Raw genomic sequence first — 14577 nt, 5'->3', positions numbered from 1 at the left:
GTGACAACACTGTTTTTAAAAACTTTAACCACCTTAATGGGAGGAAAGAATTTAGAAAACCCTTTAGAAAGGAATCCAGTTTTTTTAATCCTCACCCATTCACCTACCAGAAAATCATGAACCTTGACATTCATTTTTGAATCAAACAAGACCTTCATTCTTTGTTGCTTATCTTCAACACGTTTTGCAATGCCCTCAAGATCAACCATAGAATCATTTTTGTTCAACTTTTTTATCCACCTGGGACAAATAACAGAAGAAGGTTCCCTACCTTTCAGAAGTCTGAAAGGACTCACACCAGTGACAGAGTGGGGTGTGATGCGATATGTCCACAACCTTTTCCTGACAACATCCAACCAATCACCATCAGAAGAATTTACACTACCAATACAATCCTTAAGAACTCGGTTGAAATGTTCAACCTGACCATTTTCCCTAGGCTCATATAAGGAGATAGTATGATGTTTGATACCACAACTCTTAAGGAAATCTTCAATATCAGAAGAAACAAGTTGCGTACCATTATCAGTGATAAATGTCTCTGGGAAACCTTCCCTAGCAAAAATCTGCTTCAAGGAAACCATAATAACTTGCGAAGAGGCATTTACAACAAACTTTACTTCGGGCCATTTCGAATGGTAATCAACCAAAACCAAAGCATATCGAGCATTTACCGGCAAATGTCTGAAAGGACCAGAGATATCAAAAGCCACCTTCTGGCAAGGAAAATTAGGCCAACTCACAGGCTTAAGCGGAGCAGAAGATAGATGAAGCATCTTATCACTACTAATACATTGTGAACAGTCCCTCACCATTCTGTCAACCATCTTATCAATGCCAGGCCACCAAAATGTTTCCCTAACCAGGCGTTTCATTGATGACATACCAATATGTCCTTGGTGAGAAAGCAACAACATTTTCTCCTGTAAAGAAGAAGGAGGAATTATCTTACCAGCCTTAAACAAAAGACCACCAAACTCTTCAATTTCAGAAGCAACCTGACAAAAAGGGGCTAACTCTGCAGAAATGCACTTCCTATTTGGCCATCCTACTCTTACATAGTCAAAAATCTGCTGGCACACAGCATCCTTATTCAATTCCACAAACCACTCTTCTTCACTTAAAGTTAAAAACTCTTGAGAAATGCAATCACCAATAGAAGCAACAACATCAACATCCAGATCTATAGTTGAAACCTTTTCATCACTACAGGGTAATCTCGAGAGAAATTCCGCCGTAACATTGCTCTTTCCCGGTACATAAACAATTTCAAAATCATATTCCTGAAGACGTGAGGATAACTGGGCTATCCGCGCTGTAGAGTTCCATCCACCACCAGCAGACAAAATCGGTTGAGTATTTGGGACATACTCTATCCGGAGAAGGGGTTGTACCAAAGAAAAATCTTGTTGATGCTATTATAAAAGCGCCAGCTCCTAATAAGGAAAAGTTACTCTCATTTGCAGGGTTATGTGAGTATTATAGCAAATTTATTCCAAATGTTGCTAACAAGATGGAACCGCTTAGAGAGTTGACCAGGAATTCTGCTAAATTTATTTGGACGGACAAACAAGATCTTGCTTTTAAGCAAATTAAGAATGAGATTGTCAATGCTCCCACACTAAAATCGTCCTGAAAACATTTGACAAATGACCCTAGATCTTTAAAAATGTGATACATGGCTCAAATGGCATTCTCTTGAACTGAAATAAACCATGAGGGGTGATAAATGCTGTAAATTGTTTTGAGTCTTCAGTGAGCTCGATCTGGTGATACGCAGATCTAAGATCTAACGTTGAAAACACACATGCACCATCCAACATACACAGCATTTCATTAATGTTGGGAAGTGGGTGACAGTCAGTAACTAAACTCTTATTAAGCGCTCTTAAATCCACACATAACCTAATACTTTTATCAGGTTTAATGGCTAAAACAAAGGGATAAACCCACTCTGATGATTCCACTTCTTCAATTATGTTTTCCTTCACCATAGTATCTAACATATCTCTAAGCTCATTCCTAATACTAATAGGAACACCTCTTAGCTTTTGTTTAACCGGAACAGAATTAGGCTTAACCTTGACCCTGTGACTGAAACCATTCAATTTACCTAATTTATTGGAAAACACATTAGGAAAAGAACGGGCAATTTCGGTGAACTCAGGTAAATCACCAGATTCCCCATCAGATATTGCAAGAACTGACACAGGGTCCTTTAACCTAGGATTCAATGTAACTCCTAATTTTGCTTGATCTCTCCATCCCAAGACATTCACTCCTTTCCATGCAACATATAGATTGATAATAGCAGAACTATGTTTGATAGTAAGTAGAACTTCCTTAAAACTAATAAAATTGATTTTAGACCCATCAAAGTTGTAGGCACAGATATCCGGTTTAGACAATGCATTGACATCTACTAGATCTCCAAATGATTCTACACAATATTCCTGAGTGATAATAGTCCATGGAGAACAAGAGTCCACCATAAGTTCTAATACCTTCCCTAAAATGTTAACACAAGTTTTAGGAGATGATAAAGTATCAGTTTGTGAAATATCAAATGACTCTTGTACAGATATAACAATACCGAATTCCTTAATATCTGGATCATTACTCCCTTCATCATTAACATATGAGACATTACCACCAGGATGTTTAGGAGAAGAAAATGAAGATTTAGTGTCTTGGAAAGACTTTGTAGGAGTTTTGCACATTTTCGAAAAATGCCCAGTACGTCCACATTTGTTGCATTGTCTATTAATAGCTGGACACTGTGGAAAAGAAGCAATGTGGTCAGGATTGCCACATCTGAAACAAAAAAACTGCTTAGTCTTACCATCATTCCTATTGGTATAATAATTAGTCTTCGACTCATGAGGTTTAACAACACTGACCTCATTACTAGAGATAGAAGGACTAGAAGTGGATACTTTATCTAAAGATTTTATCCACTTATCTGACTGCTCAAGAGCTTTTGCAGTGCTGATAGCTGTTTCCAAGCTAGGATCACCTAAATTCCATAACTGTTCCTGAACTTTCTTACTCTTTACGTGCACAATGATCTGATCCCTGATCATTTCATCCGTCATAAGACCAAAGTTACAATGTAATGATAATGCACGTAAGCTGTAAGAAAATCATCAAAACATTCTTTATCATCCTGAACTCTAGTATAAAACTTGAATCTATTAAGTGCTACACTAGTAATAGGTTTAAATCTCCCTTCTATCCTTGAAACAGCTTCATCATATACATTACTATCGCCACCCGACCTAACAGGAGGCAATGTTCTAAATACTAACTGTCCTTCTGAACCAAGACAATGTAAAAAAAAAATCTTTTTGCTCTCTGCGGACATCCGTTCTCCGTCCATTGCTTTGAGATAAGTAAACAATTCTTCTTTCCATCTTGTCCATGGAATAGGTGGATCACCTTTGGACTGCAAAAATTTTGATGGAGGATCAAATTGCATCTCAAATGATATATTAAATCCCAAATGTAAGATAAATAGTTAAACAAGAACAGTGGTTAATCAAAATAAACAAAATTGAGAAAAGAAGAGAAAATAATATCACCATAAACTGTTTAAAATGAATATTAAATGAAATACAAGTTAAAAATAATTTCTAAAAATATCCAGTAGGTGGCAGTCTTGTATTAAAATTAAATGAATACCTCTTCAAGTCTTCACTGTAATAAACTCCAACGATACAATGCAATGTAGATAAAACGATAGTTTAACAGTTAGTCTTAACAAAAGAACTGAGCAACAATTTGTAAAGAAAATCCTTGAAGAACAAATGAAAGTCGTTTTGGTCAAAATTCTCCAGAATAAGAACCAATTTCAACGGAACATGCAAGGAATTCAAGAGCGTGTAAAAGTGTGCCTTTTTTTTTTTAAACGGGAAAGCAAAATCGGTTCGATCTCTTTCTTACGGTAGCTACAAGAGAAATGCTTTGTGTTTTTTACTGCGGTAACTTCGGTTACCATGGAAACAAAATGGCGGCTTGGCGTTATGCGTGATGACGCAGTGCGCAAATCCACGTCTAGCCTGATGACGCTGGATGAAGTGTCACACAATCAGCGTCAGGGGTGACGCATGGAATCTGTCTCGAGCAGACTCAGCAGCTTCACTCACCAAAACGCCGAAAACACGCAGAAATGCACAAAAGCCTTCAAACTCCACGAAACTTCACCGGAGCAAAGAGGAAATGAAAACAATACAAACCGCTTTTCTTCTCGAGTAAGTAATGCCTTTTTAAACTTATTCGGTCGTGGATTCTTAAAATTCCTGCTCCTGTGCTTCAAAAACGCGGCAGAAATATGATGGAGGTCCCTCGCTGCCAATATTAAAAGTGAGAAGCTTAATTTGTATAAAAATCCAAGAGTTTATTTAAAGGTTAGCAGAGGAAGCACAGCACGTCCGTGACACAGCAGATCCTGGATAAAAACAGTTGAATACAGAATCTGGTACCCAGCATGTAAAATGCAGGCACGCATCATACATTCCAGGCTCCAGCAACCAGAAGGAAAGAGTAGACATAGAAAACATAAGTTAAATTATTAAAGAATGCAACATGCCCGCCGCTTATTCTTCAGTTAAATGCCCGAAGTTTATTCATTATTTAAATGCCCGAAGTTGTCGCTGTTCACATCGGCCCCCCCACACCTCCTTCGCCTGCTCCCCCACAGGATGCTCAGAGATTCACCATGGGTGGGAGGGGGTCGGGGGTCACTTCTAGGAGTGAAGCCGCCCCCTGCTCCCCACAAGGGCGATTTTCAGGAATACACATGTGGGGCCGTCATTCCAGCAGGTCCGGTGAGATTTGCTAAAAAGAGACCTCCCCCAGCTCCTGAAACATTACACATTGTTGAAACATTTATCTGCTGATGCATGCAAAGGCCTAACAAATTGGCAACACATATTGACATTGCAGACAGCTGTCCTGTTAGTACAGACACCTAAAAGGGGCCTCCTTCCAAGAGAAGACCAACCGTCCAAATTTCGCGGACAGTTTTGTAAAAATCGCGGCATTTTTACAAAACTGCCGATTTCGCAATTTTTTTGCAAATCGCGAAATCGCGAAATCCTGAAGGGTCTGGTAAGTCAGAGTTGAGACTCAGAGCCGATAATTCAATTAAAAGCAAGTGAAAAAGTGGGTCAGGTGAGCTCAAGTGTGCAGAACCATAATCTATGTACAGGCAGCAGAGTTAACTTACAGTTTAATGTTGAACCCAGGTCACTAAATGAAAGTATAGGAACGAAGAGCAGAGCGTGTCCTGCTGCTGGGGCTGCCTGTGCGGAGTGTGAGAATGAGCCGGCGTGAAGGGGAGTTTAGTTACTAAAGGCAGTATCAGCTGGGAAAACAGCCTCGGGCAGTAACTAATTGGGGCCGGCTATGAACGCAGGAGCGTGGACAGAGCTGGAGGAGTTAACTCTTCCAGTGCTCACTGTGGTGAATGTTAGGCAAAGCAGAGGAAGAAGTGTAATTTCAATCAGTGTTGGAACTCAAAGTGATTCCTTATGTGAACCGGTCAAGAAATAATTAGCAAGCAGGTAAAGTAGAAAGGGTATTTGATTATCCTTAGAGCAGAATAAGGAAAGTGTTCAAGGCCTTGCTTGGCACGTTTCAGCTCTGAAAAAGCATCGCCCAAAATTGACAGACCACACACATTATCACTGTAGAAAAAAAGATCACTTTATTTAGATCAGGTAAACTCTCAACTATAAATACTCTTTATTTCATTATGTATACTCAATTTGTTAAAATGGGCCAAAACCTTACACCTCTTACTGAAATGTTGAACTTTCTGACTAAAAACATCAAGATATATATATTTGTACCTTTTTCCAAAAACCTTGTTTTATTACCTTTCCTTCAGCTTGTATCAAAAAGAAAAGGATGGGTAAGACCGTTCCAGACTCACCCACCCTCCCCCCCAAAACATTCGCCCTTCGGGCCCTTTCCCCAGAGTCACCTGTCTAATAGTGGCATGAAAAACGTTTTTTTTTTTTTAGGTGGGCGGGTGGAATTTCGTCGCCTAAACAACTCTCCCGCCCTCCTGCCTGGCTCCTCAAACAGTAACTCGCGCCTAATGCGCAGTTACTAAGGTTTTCCCCGCGCGCGTTGGCTCTCCACACCACCAGCCAATCATTGCCCCAGGCAGGTTCCATTTGGGCGAAAAGCCCCAGGGGGAGACTGCTTGTGCTACGCTCCCCCTGGGGCCCCCATCGCCCAAAATGAACAGACCACACACATTATCACTGTAGCAAAAAAGGCCACTTTATTTAGATCAGTTAAACTCTCAATTATTAATACTCTTTATTCCATTATGTATACTCAATTTGGTGAAATGGGCCAAAACCTTACACTTCTTAATTTAATGTTGAACTTTCTGACCAAAACTATCAATATATATATATATTTGTACCTTTTTCCAAAAACCTTGTTTTATTACCTTTCCTTCAGCTTGTATCCAAAAGGATGGGTAAGGCCGATCCAGACTTACACCCCCCCAAAAAAAACATTTGCCACACAGGAAAACCAACGAGTTTTCCTGGTCCCCACCCTGCCTCTGAAACAAATATGAGCGAGGTTATATGTGTGGTACATCGCACCATAGGTTCACATGTGGCTCATTAGATAAGAAATCACGCAGTTCCAATAAATAGTAGGCAAGTCCAACTCTTAGAGGTGCACACCATCGCTCCTGAATAAGTGACCTTCTTTGCAAGTGATATTCTTATGTGATACATAACTGATACCCATTGCTGCACAAAAAACTTTCATTGCCCTGTTGAGCTTTCTGTGTGCTCTGTCCATTGCTGAGTGATCTCTTCCATGTCTCCACCACTGCCTGTAAATAAATTCCGTCCATGCAATGCGGGTGCCCAACCAGTTATTCTTTATGACTGCCAAGTCTAGCTGCATGCGCTTAATCAATGTTAAACCCGAAAGTGACACTAAATCGTTCTCGCCGAGGTGTATTACCAAAAGTTTCGGTGGTCTTATGTCATACCTCATTTTGTCAATTGTCGGAAATAAATCGTCCCACCTCATTCCTCCCTTGCCACACCACCTCAGTTCATGCCTTGCACGCCAAGGTCTCATCCATAAATCTGCTGCTCAGCAAAGAGGGCTGCCCACTTGACAAAAGAATGTCCCACTATCCACACCTGCTGTTTCTCAAGCAATTAGCACAAATGTCACCTAAATAGGAAAAAAACAATTAGCAACAACATAACAGCTCAAGTGAAAAACAAGCATTATGTGCGCATGTATCGAGCACAGCAACTTGATTTCCACCTTCCTATTCTCCAAATAGCTTCCCAACCCATCCCCAATCGTGCTGCCTCCGTGACTGCCTCAATTCTAAAGGAATGAGTCGCAAAAGCTGTAGGATTTCCCCAAGCAAAAGTAATGATTTCCTTTAAACGGATAGCAACTGGGTACTAGTAATCTTATGGCCTGATCCATGCACAAATATGGCACCTTGCTTAGAATTGGATACTGATGTTTCGGACCTTTTTAACCAGATCCTAATTTAGTTATCCATTAAGAAAACATCCTCATAACAAAGGCCCACTTCGTCCCTCAAACCCAGAACTTCGGAGATCCGAAAGGCTCTAAAAAAACAACCATATCATACATAATCTGAAACTAGCCACTTCTGCTTCACTGTAACAAAAACTGGCAACTGGAGTAAAATTCTTTGAAAAAGCTGAAAAAGGATAGGAGCACGGGGCTGCAACACGTGGCCTTTTCCCTGCTTAAACCCTTCAACATTTTCTTAACAAGGGTTTTGTCAACCGGATCAAAACCCCAAAATAACTGGCCATAAAATTAAACGATCGAAAAACATTGGGGCATCCTGAACTGTGGTAACCTCAATTTTGAGAAACCAATGCATGCGCATCGGAGGGGCAAGAACATAAAAGACATCGTGGTCCATACTAGACCACGGGAAAACCAGGCTGCGAGACAGAACCCGACCAGTGTACAGGGCCACTTCCCATGCGGTGATTGCAGCTGCTGCCACCAGACTCAGAAAAGCAAGAACCTCACATTCAGGAATGGCATGACATGGGAACAGCGCCAGTTTTCAAACTGTAACACAAAAAATGTGGTATACTTGATCAACTGTCCATGTGGATTGGAATATGTAGGCATGACCACTCGACCGGTCAAAACAAGAATTGGTGAACATAAATCAAACATACGCTGTACAAAATCAACAACCAAAATGGCATCACATTTCCTGTCACTACAGCACTGCATAAATGATCTTCGCTGGACTGTCATTGAGCGACTGCCTTCGGAATCAGGCCTGTTCCAGAAGGAACAACGTTGGGTGTTCCGCCTTGGTACCCATATCACGGGACTAAACGATGACATACCGTGGAGCCAAATCACTTGACCACTACGGCTGGTACCTACCCACAAGGGCTAACGCTAAAAATCACATCTCTGAACATGCACCACCTCCAACCGGCTATTACGCATGCGCATAGACACCAATGGTAAACAACTCATGCGCATGCACACATGATACACAGTCGTGTAAACAACGGCGCTCCTCTTTCTCTGTTCAGCGCCGGACCCATGAATAGCACATGATTGGCCAGGAAACGGAAAGACCATACATGGACATTCCGCCAATAGGTCACATGTCGAAGTTAATTAGATCACATGCATAAAGGCGAAAACAGATAGTCTTCATACATGTTCCCTGTGACTTCCGGCAATTAACCAATGACAATACACCTAGCCTCTCTTTAAATACCACCAAACACGTCCGCAACGCATTCACGGCGGAGCAGCACGGGGTGGTAGAAGGAGGCCAATACAGGCGGATTTCGTGAGTATTCTCTCCACACAGAATCCAGCCTCGCTAGGTAGATGGATGAGGTAAGAAGTAAATATAAGTAACAGCACTGAGTCCACCTCTCTATCATTGTAGATTGTGGATCCACCTACCCACCTTGATGCTCAGGACTTGCTCATGATGCAGTAGACATCAAAGACTACGAGTATGTCTGAAAAACAATAAGTACAAAAACCTAAGTGTGTTCTATGTGTTGTGTGTCTAGTATGTCTTTTCCTTTACAGATTGTTCTTTGTTTGGGGCTCCAGGTGATTGCACCTGTCTGAGCCAATACCTCATGGTAACCAAACTTAATGGTTTTTTTTCCTTTTTTGCAGGACATGTAAATACATGATCCCAAAAAACCGCTGTAGGCACATTGTAGCCAACTTGAAATGAGTGATTTCACTTTTCATTAAATATAATTACCCCCTTTTATTAGAAATACGTGAGTAGGGTTGGGAGTTGTGCCCCGTCCTGAAGAAGGTACACACGTACCGAAACATGTCGACGCACACCAGAGGTTTTGTCCGTAATTAAGACAAACCAACCTCGTCTTTTTCTGCACACCTTTTAATAGCACCAGCTAGGGGTACGAAATAAAGTTTTTTTCATTTTTCCCACTAGCCAGGTACTTTTTAATTTCCTCACCACGTTTCCCACTCACATTTAATCCTCTTATCACTCACAATCAACACACACCACACATAGTTTACACCTGTCAACGCTCCCACGTAGTCGTAGGTCGCAGCGTGCCGCATCCCTCTAGCGGGGTGCGAAGACCCCGATGATGAAGCATGACACCAAGGGGCCTGTTGGTGTGTGAGGGGTATTTTACACAACACTGAATGCTCCCCCTCCCCTTCTTTCCTCACACTAGCAGTAGGATTCTTCTTGTTTATGTATCAGTGCCCGTGGAGTAGGAATCCTACTTTGTACTCTACCTCCCTTCTTTGTTTAAAATAGCATAAAATTAAACCCCCCAACTGTTTCCCCCCTATTGTGTAGTAAGACAAGCCTTTGTTATCCAAAAACAGTACAATATCTAAAATCAGGGGGATGAGATCTTGCATGTTTCTGTTGCCATGGAAAACCTGTTCATAACTTAAAAATTCCAACCATGCTTGTATGTACGTCCGCCTGGTGGATTCAGCTAAGGAATTCTCTATGAGCTGCGCAATTTTCAGTCCCCTAGGGCCCAAACGCTCGACGGAATGGGAGTCTTGCTGGCTTCTGCCCCAGGCGCCAACTCCTGAAAACGCTGCCAATGGAAACTTGAAAGTGCATCAGCAACACAATTGTTCACTCCTGGGATATGCTTTGCTTGAAACACAATGTTGAACTTCAAACTTCACAACATGAACTCACGAAGCAATCTCAAACCTTTCGCATCCCTAGCTTTCTGGTGATTGATTAAGTTCACCACCGTCATGTTGTCGACGTTAAAACGAACGGTCCTATTCCGAAATTCAATGCCCCACACCATCAGTGCCACAATCAAAGGAAACAGTTCTAGGAAAGCAATACTCCGCCCTTGTTTCAACCAAGTGTCCGGCCAGCTTTCCGCACACCAGCGACCTTCCCAAAAGACTCCAAAACGCTTGGAGCCAGCCGTGTCAGAATATAGCTGCACCTGCCACACCAATGGTTCCTCTATGAAATGCAAAAGGACTCCATGGAAATCTTTCAAGAAAATGAGCCATACCCTCAGGTCCTCTTTTACCTGCTTAGAGATGCGCACTCTATGCTGTGGCAAACTAGCTCCAGACATCGCCATGCCTAATGATCTACAAAATGTGCGCCCCGCTCTAATGACTCTACACGCAAAGTTGAAATATCCAACGCTGCATTTGGCATAGTTTCAGTTTTACCTTGCCCAAGGCCTCCCCAACATAATCCTGTATCTCCTGTAACTTATCCTGTGGTAGTCAGGCCATCATAGTGCTGGTATCAATTTCAATGCCCAAAAAGACTATCTGAGAGCTGGGACCTACCATTTTTTCGGGTGCCAACGGCACCCCAAACTCTTGAGCCAGCTTCTGAAATGTAACCAACGCCCTCTGGCATTGCTGTGTCCTGGCTTGCCCCATGAACCAAAAATCTTCCAAATAGTGACAGGCCATAGCTGACGTGAAAACTTGAGAAAAAACCCAATGCAAAAAGAGCTAAAGGTCTCAAATAGTGCACATGACACCGCACATCCCATGGGGAGCATTCTATCTACATAATAGGCTCCTTCAAAAAACATGCCCAAGAGTTCAAAATCCGTCGGATGAATTGGTAAAAGCCTGAATGCCGACTTGATGTCACATTTAGCCAACTCTGTGCCTTCGCCTAGGAAATGTTACATTCGTAATGCCTCATCAACCGACGTGTATGACACTGCCGTATCTGTTGGAGAAATGAAATCATTGATTGAGCTGCCTTCCCGCCACAACAAGTGCTGGATCATCCTGAAATCCCCAGGTGTCTTTTTAGGAATGACCCCCAAAGGGGAGACAATCAAGGTAGGCAAAGGGCAATGCAAAAAGGGGCCTATTGTTCTACCCAAAGCTACCTCTTCCGCCAACTTTGCACATACAATCTGCGGTAGTTCCTTAGCAGATCGGAGATTATCTGCCCAACGCCTAACTCGGGGACCCTGATAACTGATCTTGAACCCATCTTTAAATCCCCAAAACAATTTACTTGCTGCTTACCTGTCAGGATAGCTTTCTAACCAGTGTGCTAGTGCCTCCAACTTAACTGGGGTATGCGCTTTTTCCCATAAGAGGGAATGCCGCCCCCGTCCTCTGGCACTAAAGCCCTGCTCTTGAGGTCTCTGTCCCCCTGCCCCTGATCCCACTGACAAACATTGGATAATGGCATGTCGTCCACGACATTGTGAACATTCATGTCGAAAACGACATACTGGTCTATCTCAGAATCCTCGGTTAAAATTCCAGCACGCGCTCCATCCCGCTGCGTGACCTCTAACTGTCCCACCCGCCCCTTGTTGGGCGGGATGCTGCAGAAAGGGCCGATATGCGACGGGCAGGCCACTAGCCGTGTGCGTTGTTGTCGGTGGATGTGCTACATCCATTGCAGGCACAATTCTGCGTCAACTTCACCCCAGGGTTTCTCATGACATATGCTCATCCTGGCTCTAAACTCTTCATCATAATTAAGCCAAGAATACCCTCCAAAGTGCATCTGGGCCTTCCATGTACTTGAAAAGAGCCTACCGCCCTATCCGGGTATCTTTCAGCATATATACTCGCAAAAATGAGGAAGGCCGATGTCCAATTTTGAATGTTACGAGGAACTCTTGGGCGCCTCGCTAATTCCCACTCTTCCTCTTTCGACCCTTCCCTTGCCTGCACTTCCCAATTTAATAACCTGAAAACATCCACGTACTCGGGATCCCAAATTCATCTCTTTGTTACTGCTGATAAATGAGTACCTAATGGCATAGCCAGCCCCATATATGGAAGCTGTTTGTTAGAACCTGACCTCCCACTTCCTTGGTTATCTATGTTGCTAGGCTTAACCTCTTTCACCTTTCACCGTTGCCTTCAATGTATGTGTCCACTACTTCAGTATCAGTGACCAAAGAATCCTCACCCCGGACCCTATTGTTAAAGTGCCTATGTGACAACTCACCATCACCTACCCCATCTATAACCGAAACTTTATCATTAGAGTCCCATACACCCCACCACTGCTGCTTACCACATGTTAACTGATCCGTTCTTTCTTGAAATTCTGAACAAGTTTTCTTCACTTGTTCTCTGTATTGAAGCCTCTTCCTTGTAATTGCTGGGTCCGCTCTTGACTTCTGCAACGAGTTAACAAAGGAGGTCGCCCCCTTCCCACCCTCCACCTCCCCTTCCCCCTCCAGATCAACATAACATGTTCCTTTGGTCAACCTATCGCAAATTTCACCTTCAAGATCACCAAAACCTTCTTCCCCACCTTCATCTGTGCCCACAACACCCCTTCTAACATTACTGCTACCTGGACACTCCCCATCTCCCACTCCTCCATCAAAATACGGCCAATTAAAAAAAGATCCACACTCTACAGGCCTGCCCGCCCACCTAGAATCCGCACTAGAACCGTCAGAGACTGCAATGAAACTTGTGGCAACCGCTACTGGTGCCGCTGTACTAACATTATGAAATCCTTTAGCATCCCCTATATCCGCACCCAATTGCATCTTCCAGTCGCTCAAACCTGAAGAGCTGTGCAACCACTTCGAATCCTCCTTCTTCTTCTTACTCTTCCGATTCAACCCCTCCCTTTCCGAACAAACGTTGTTAGCAGGAGCTGTCCATACCCATTGACCCTCTGCCTCACTCCCGCCGTGAACCAGGGGGGGCAACACTGTCCTGGAGGGGGGCGGGCACGCAGAAATATATACTCCGTATGTAAACGGCTTACCGTCCGGTCAAGGACCACTGCCTGCCCACCAGCGTTTAGCCTCACCTGGTGGGGGGCACCCGCTTCTTCTAAGTCTAAATCAAGCTCAATAACACCTTCCAAATTCCCACATCCACCGTCAAATTGGGACTGGCTTTTTAAACCGCTGGGCCTACTGTCTTGAGCCACAATGCTGGACCCTTGGACCCCACTGAGGTCGTTTTCACCAGCAGTAACCTTATTGGAAACAAAACCCCCCATTAGTTGATGTGGGAGGGGGGTGACAATGGGGGAAAGCTATTCACTGTCACTAGGATACTCAACCAGCGAAGGGGTCAGCTGGGGCCCAACTCGCCCCACCACGCTGTCCTGACTGCTCAAAAATGGGCCACCATAAGGAACTTGGCACACCTCAAACCTTTGCGCACCTTGGGCCTCCTCATTGGATAAACTCATGGCCCTGTCCAACCCCCGGCACCTCCCACCACGGGGCCTGAACCTGGCAGACGGCACGGAACGTGTTGTATCCTAACCTTGTTCTCCCCTGTGCCCCAGTTACCTCTCTGACTTGAGAGCACCCATTGTCACCTCTCCTCTCCCATTGGTTCCCCAACGTTCCACCACCCTCTCCAGCTTTAGGAACTGTCAACTGATATGTTAATATGCTTCCTGACCACGCCGTGACCTGGTGTGGGGCTGTAGATACGGAATAAACTTACAGCTGATTTACCTACTGCTTCCTGGTATCTGATTTCAACAAGTGGCGACGAGGTAAACCACAGCCCCTCACCACGGATTTGATCTACTTTATTCGTAGGAATTAAGCATTTATACTGAAAAAATGCCCTCCTACCTGAACTCTGTATAATGCTCGACATGACATCCTGAAATTGTTTGGTGTCCTTGGAGCTCCTCTGCGGCGACACCTGAGTCGAGGCGCCTGTCTGCTGCATTTTCAGGAGGGTCGGCCTCCCCGGCGTGAGTGATTCAAAGTCCCTGTCTTCTGCTTTGTTGTGAGGCTCGGCTGTTTCCCGGCGTGTATTCCACGGCCTCCGCCCTCACCACCTTTGATGACGACCCGTCAGTAAGCACAGCCCTGGCATCGGATGAAGAGGTGTTGATTGAGTGACTGCGCGCTGCTGCTTCGAGGGTTGTTGCCGTCACACGGCGAAGGTGAGAGCCTAAGCATATTGTGCTGCGCCTGTAACTAATTGTCGGGGGAGACGCCTGGTGATTTCCTATGTGCGCAAGGAGATTTCTCTTCGTGCCTGTTCTGATTGGGAAAGAGGCGCCTTCTTCCTCAC

This window comes from Lissotriton vulgaris, chromosome 5, assembly GCF_964263255.1.
Source record: "Lissotriton vulgaris chromosome 5, aLisVul1.2, whole genome shotgun sequence".
NCBI classification, from domain to species: Eukaryota; Metazoa; Chordata; class Amphibia; order Caudata; family Salamandridae; genus Lissotriton; species Lissotriton vulgaris.
This window is presented reverse-complemented; position numbering follows the sequence as displayed.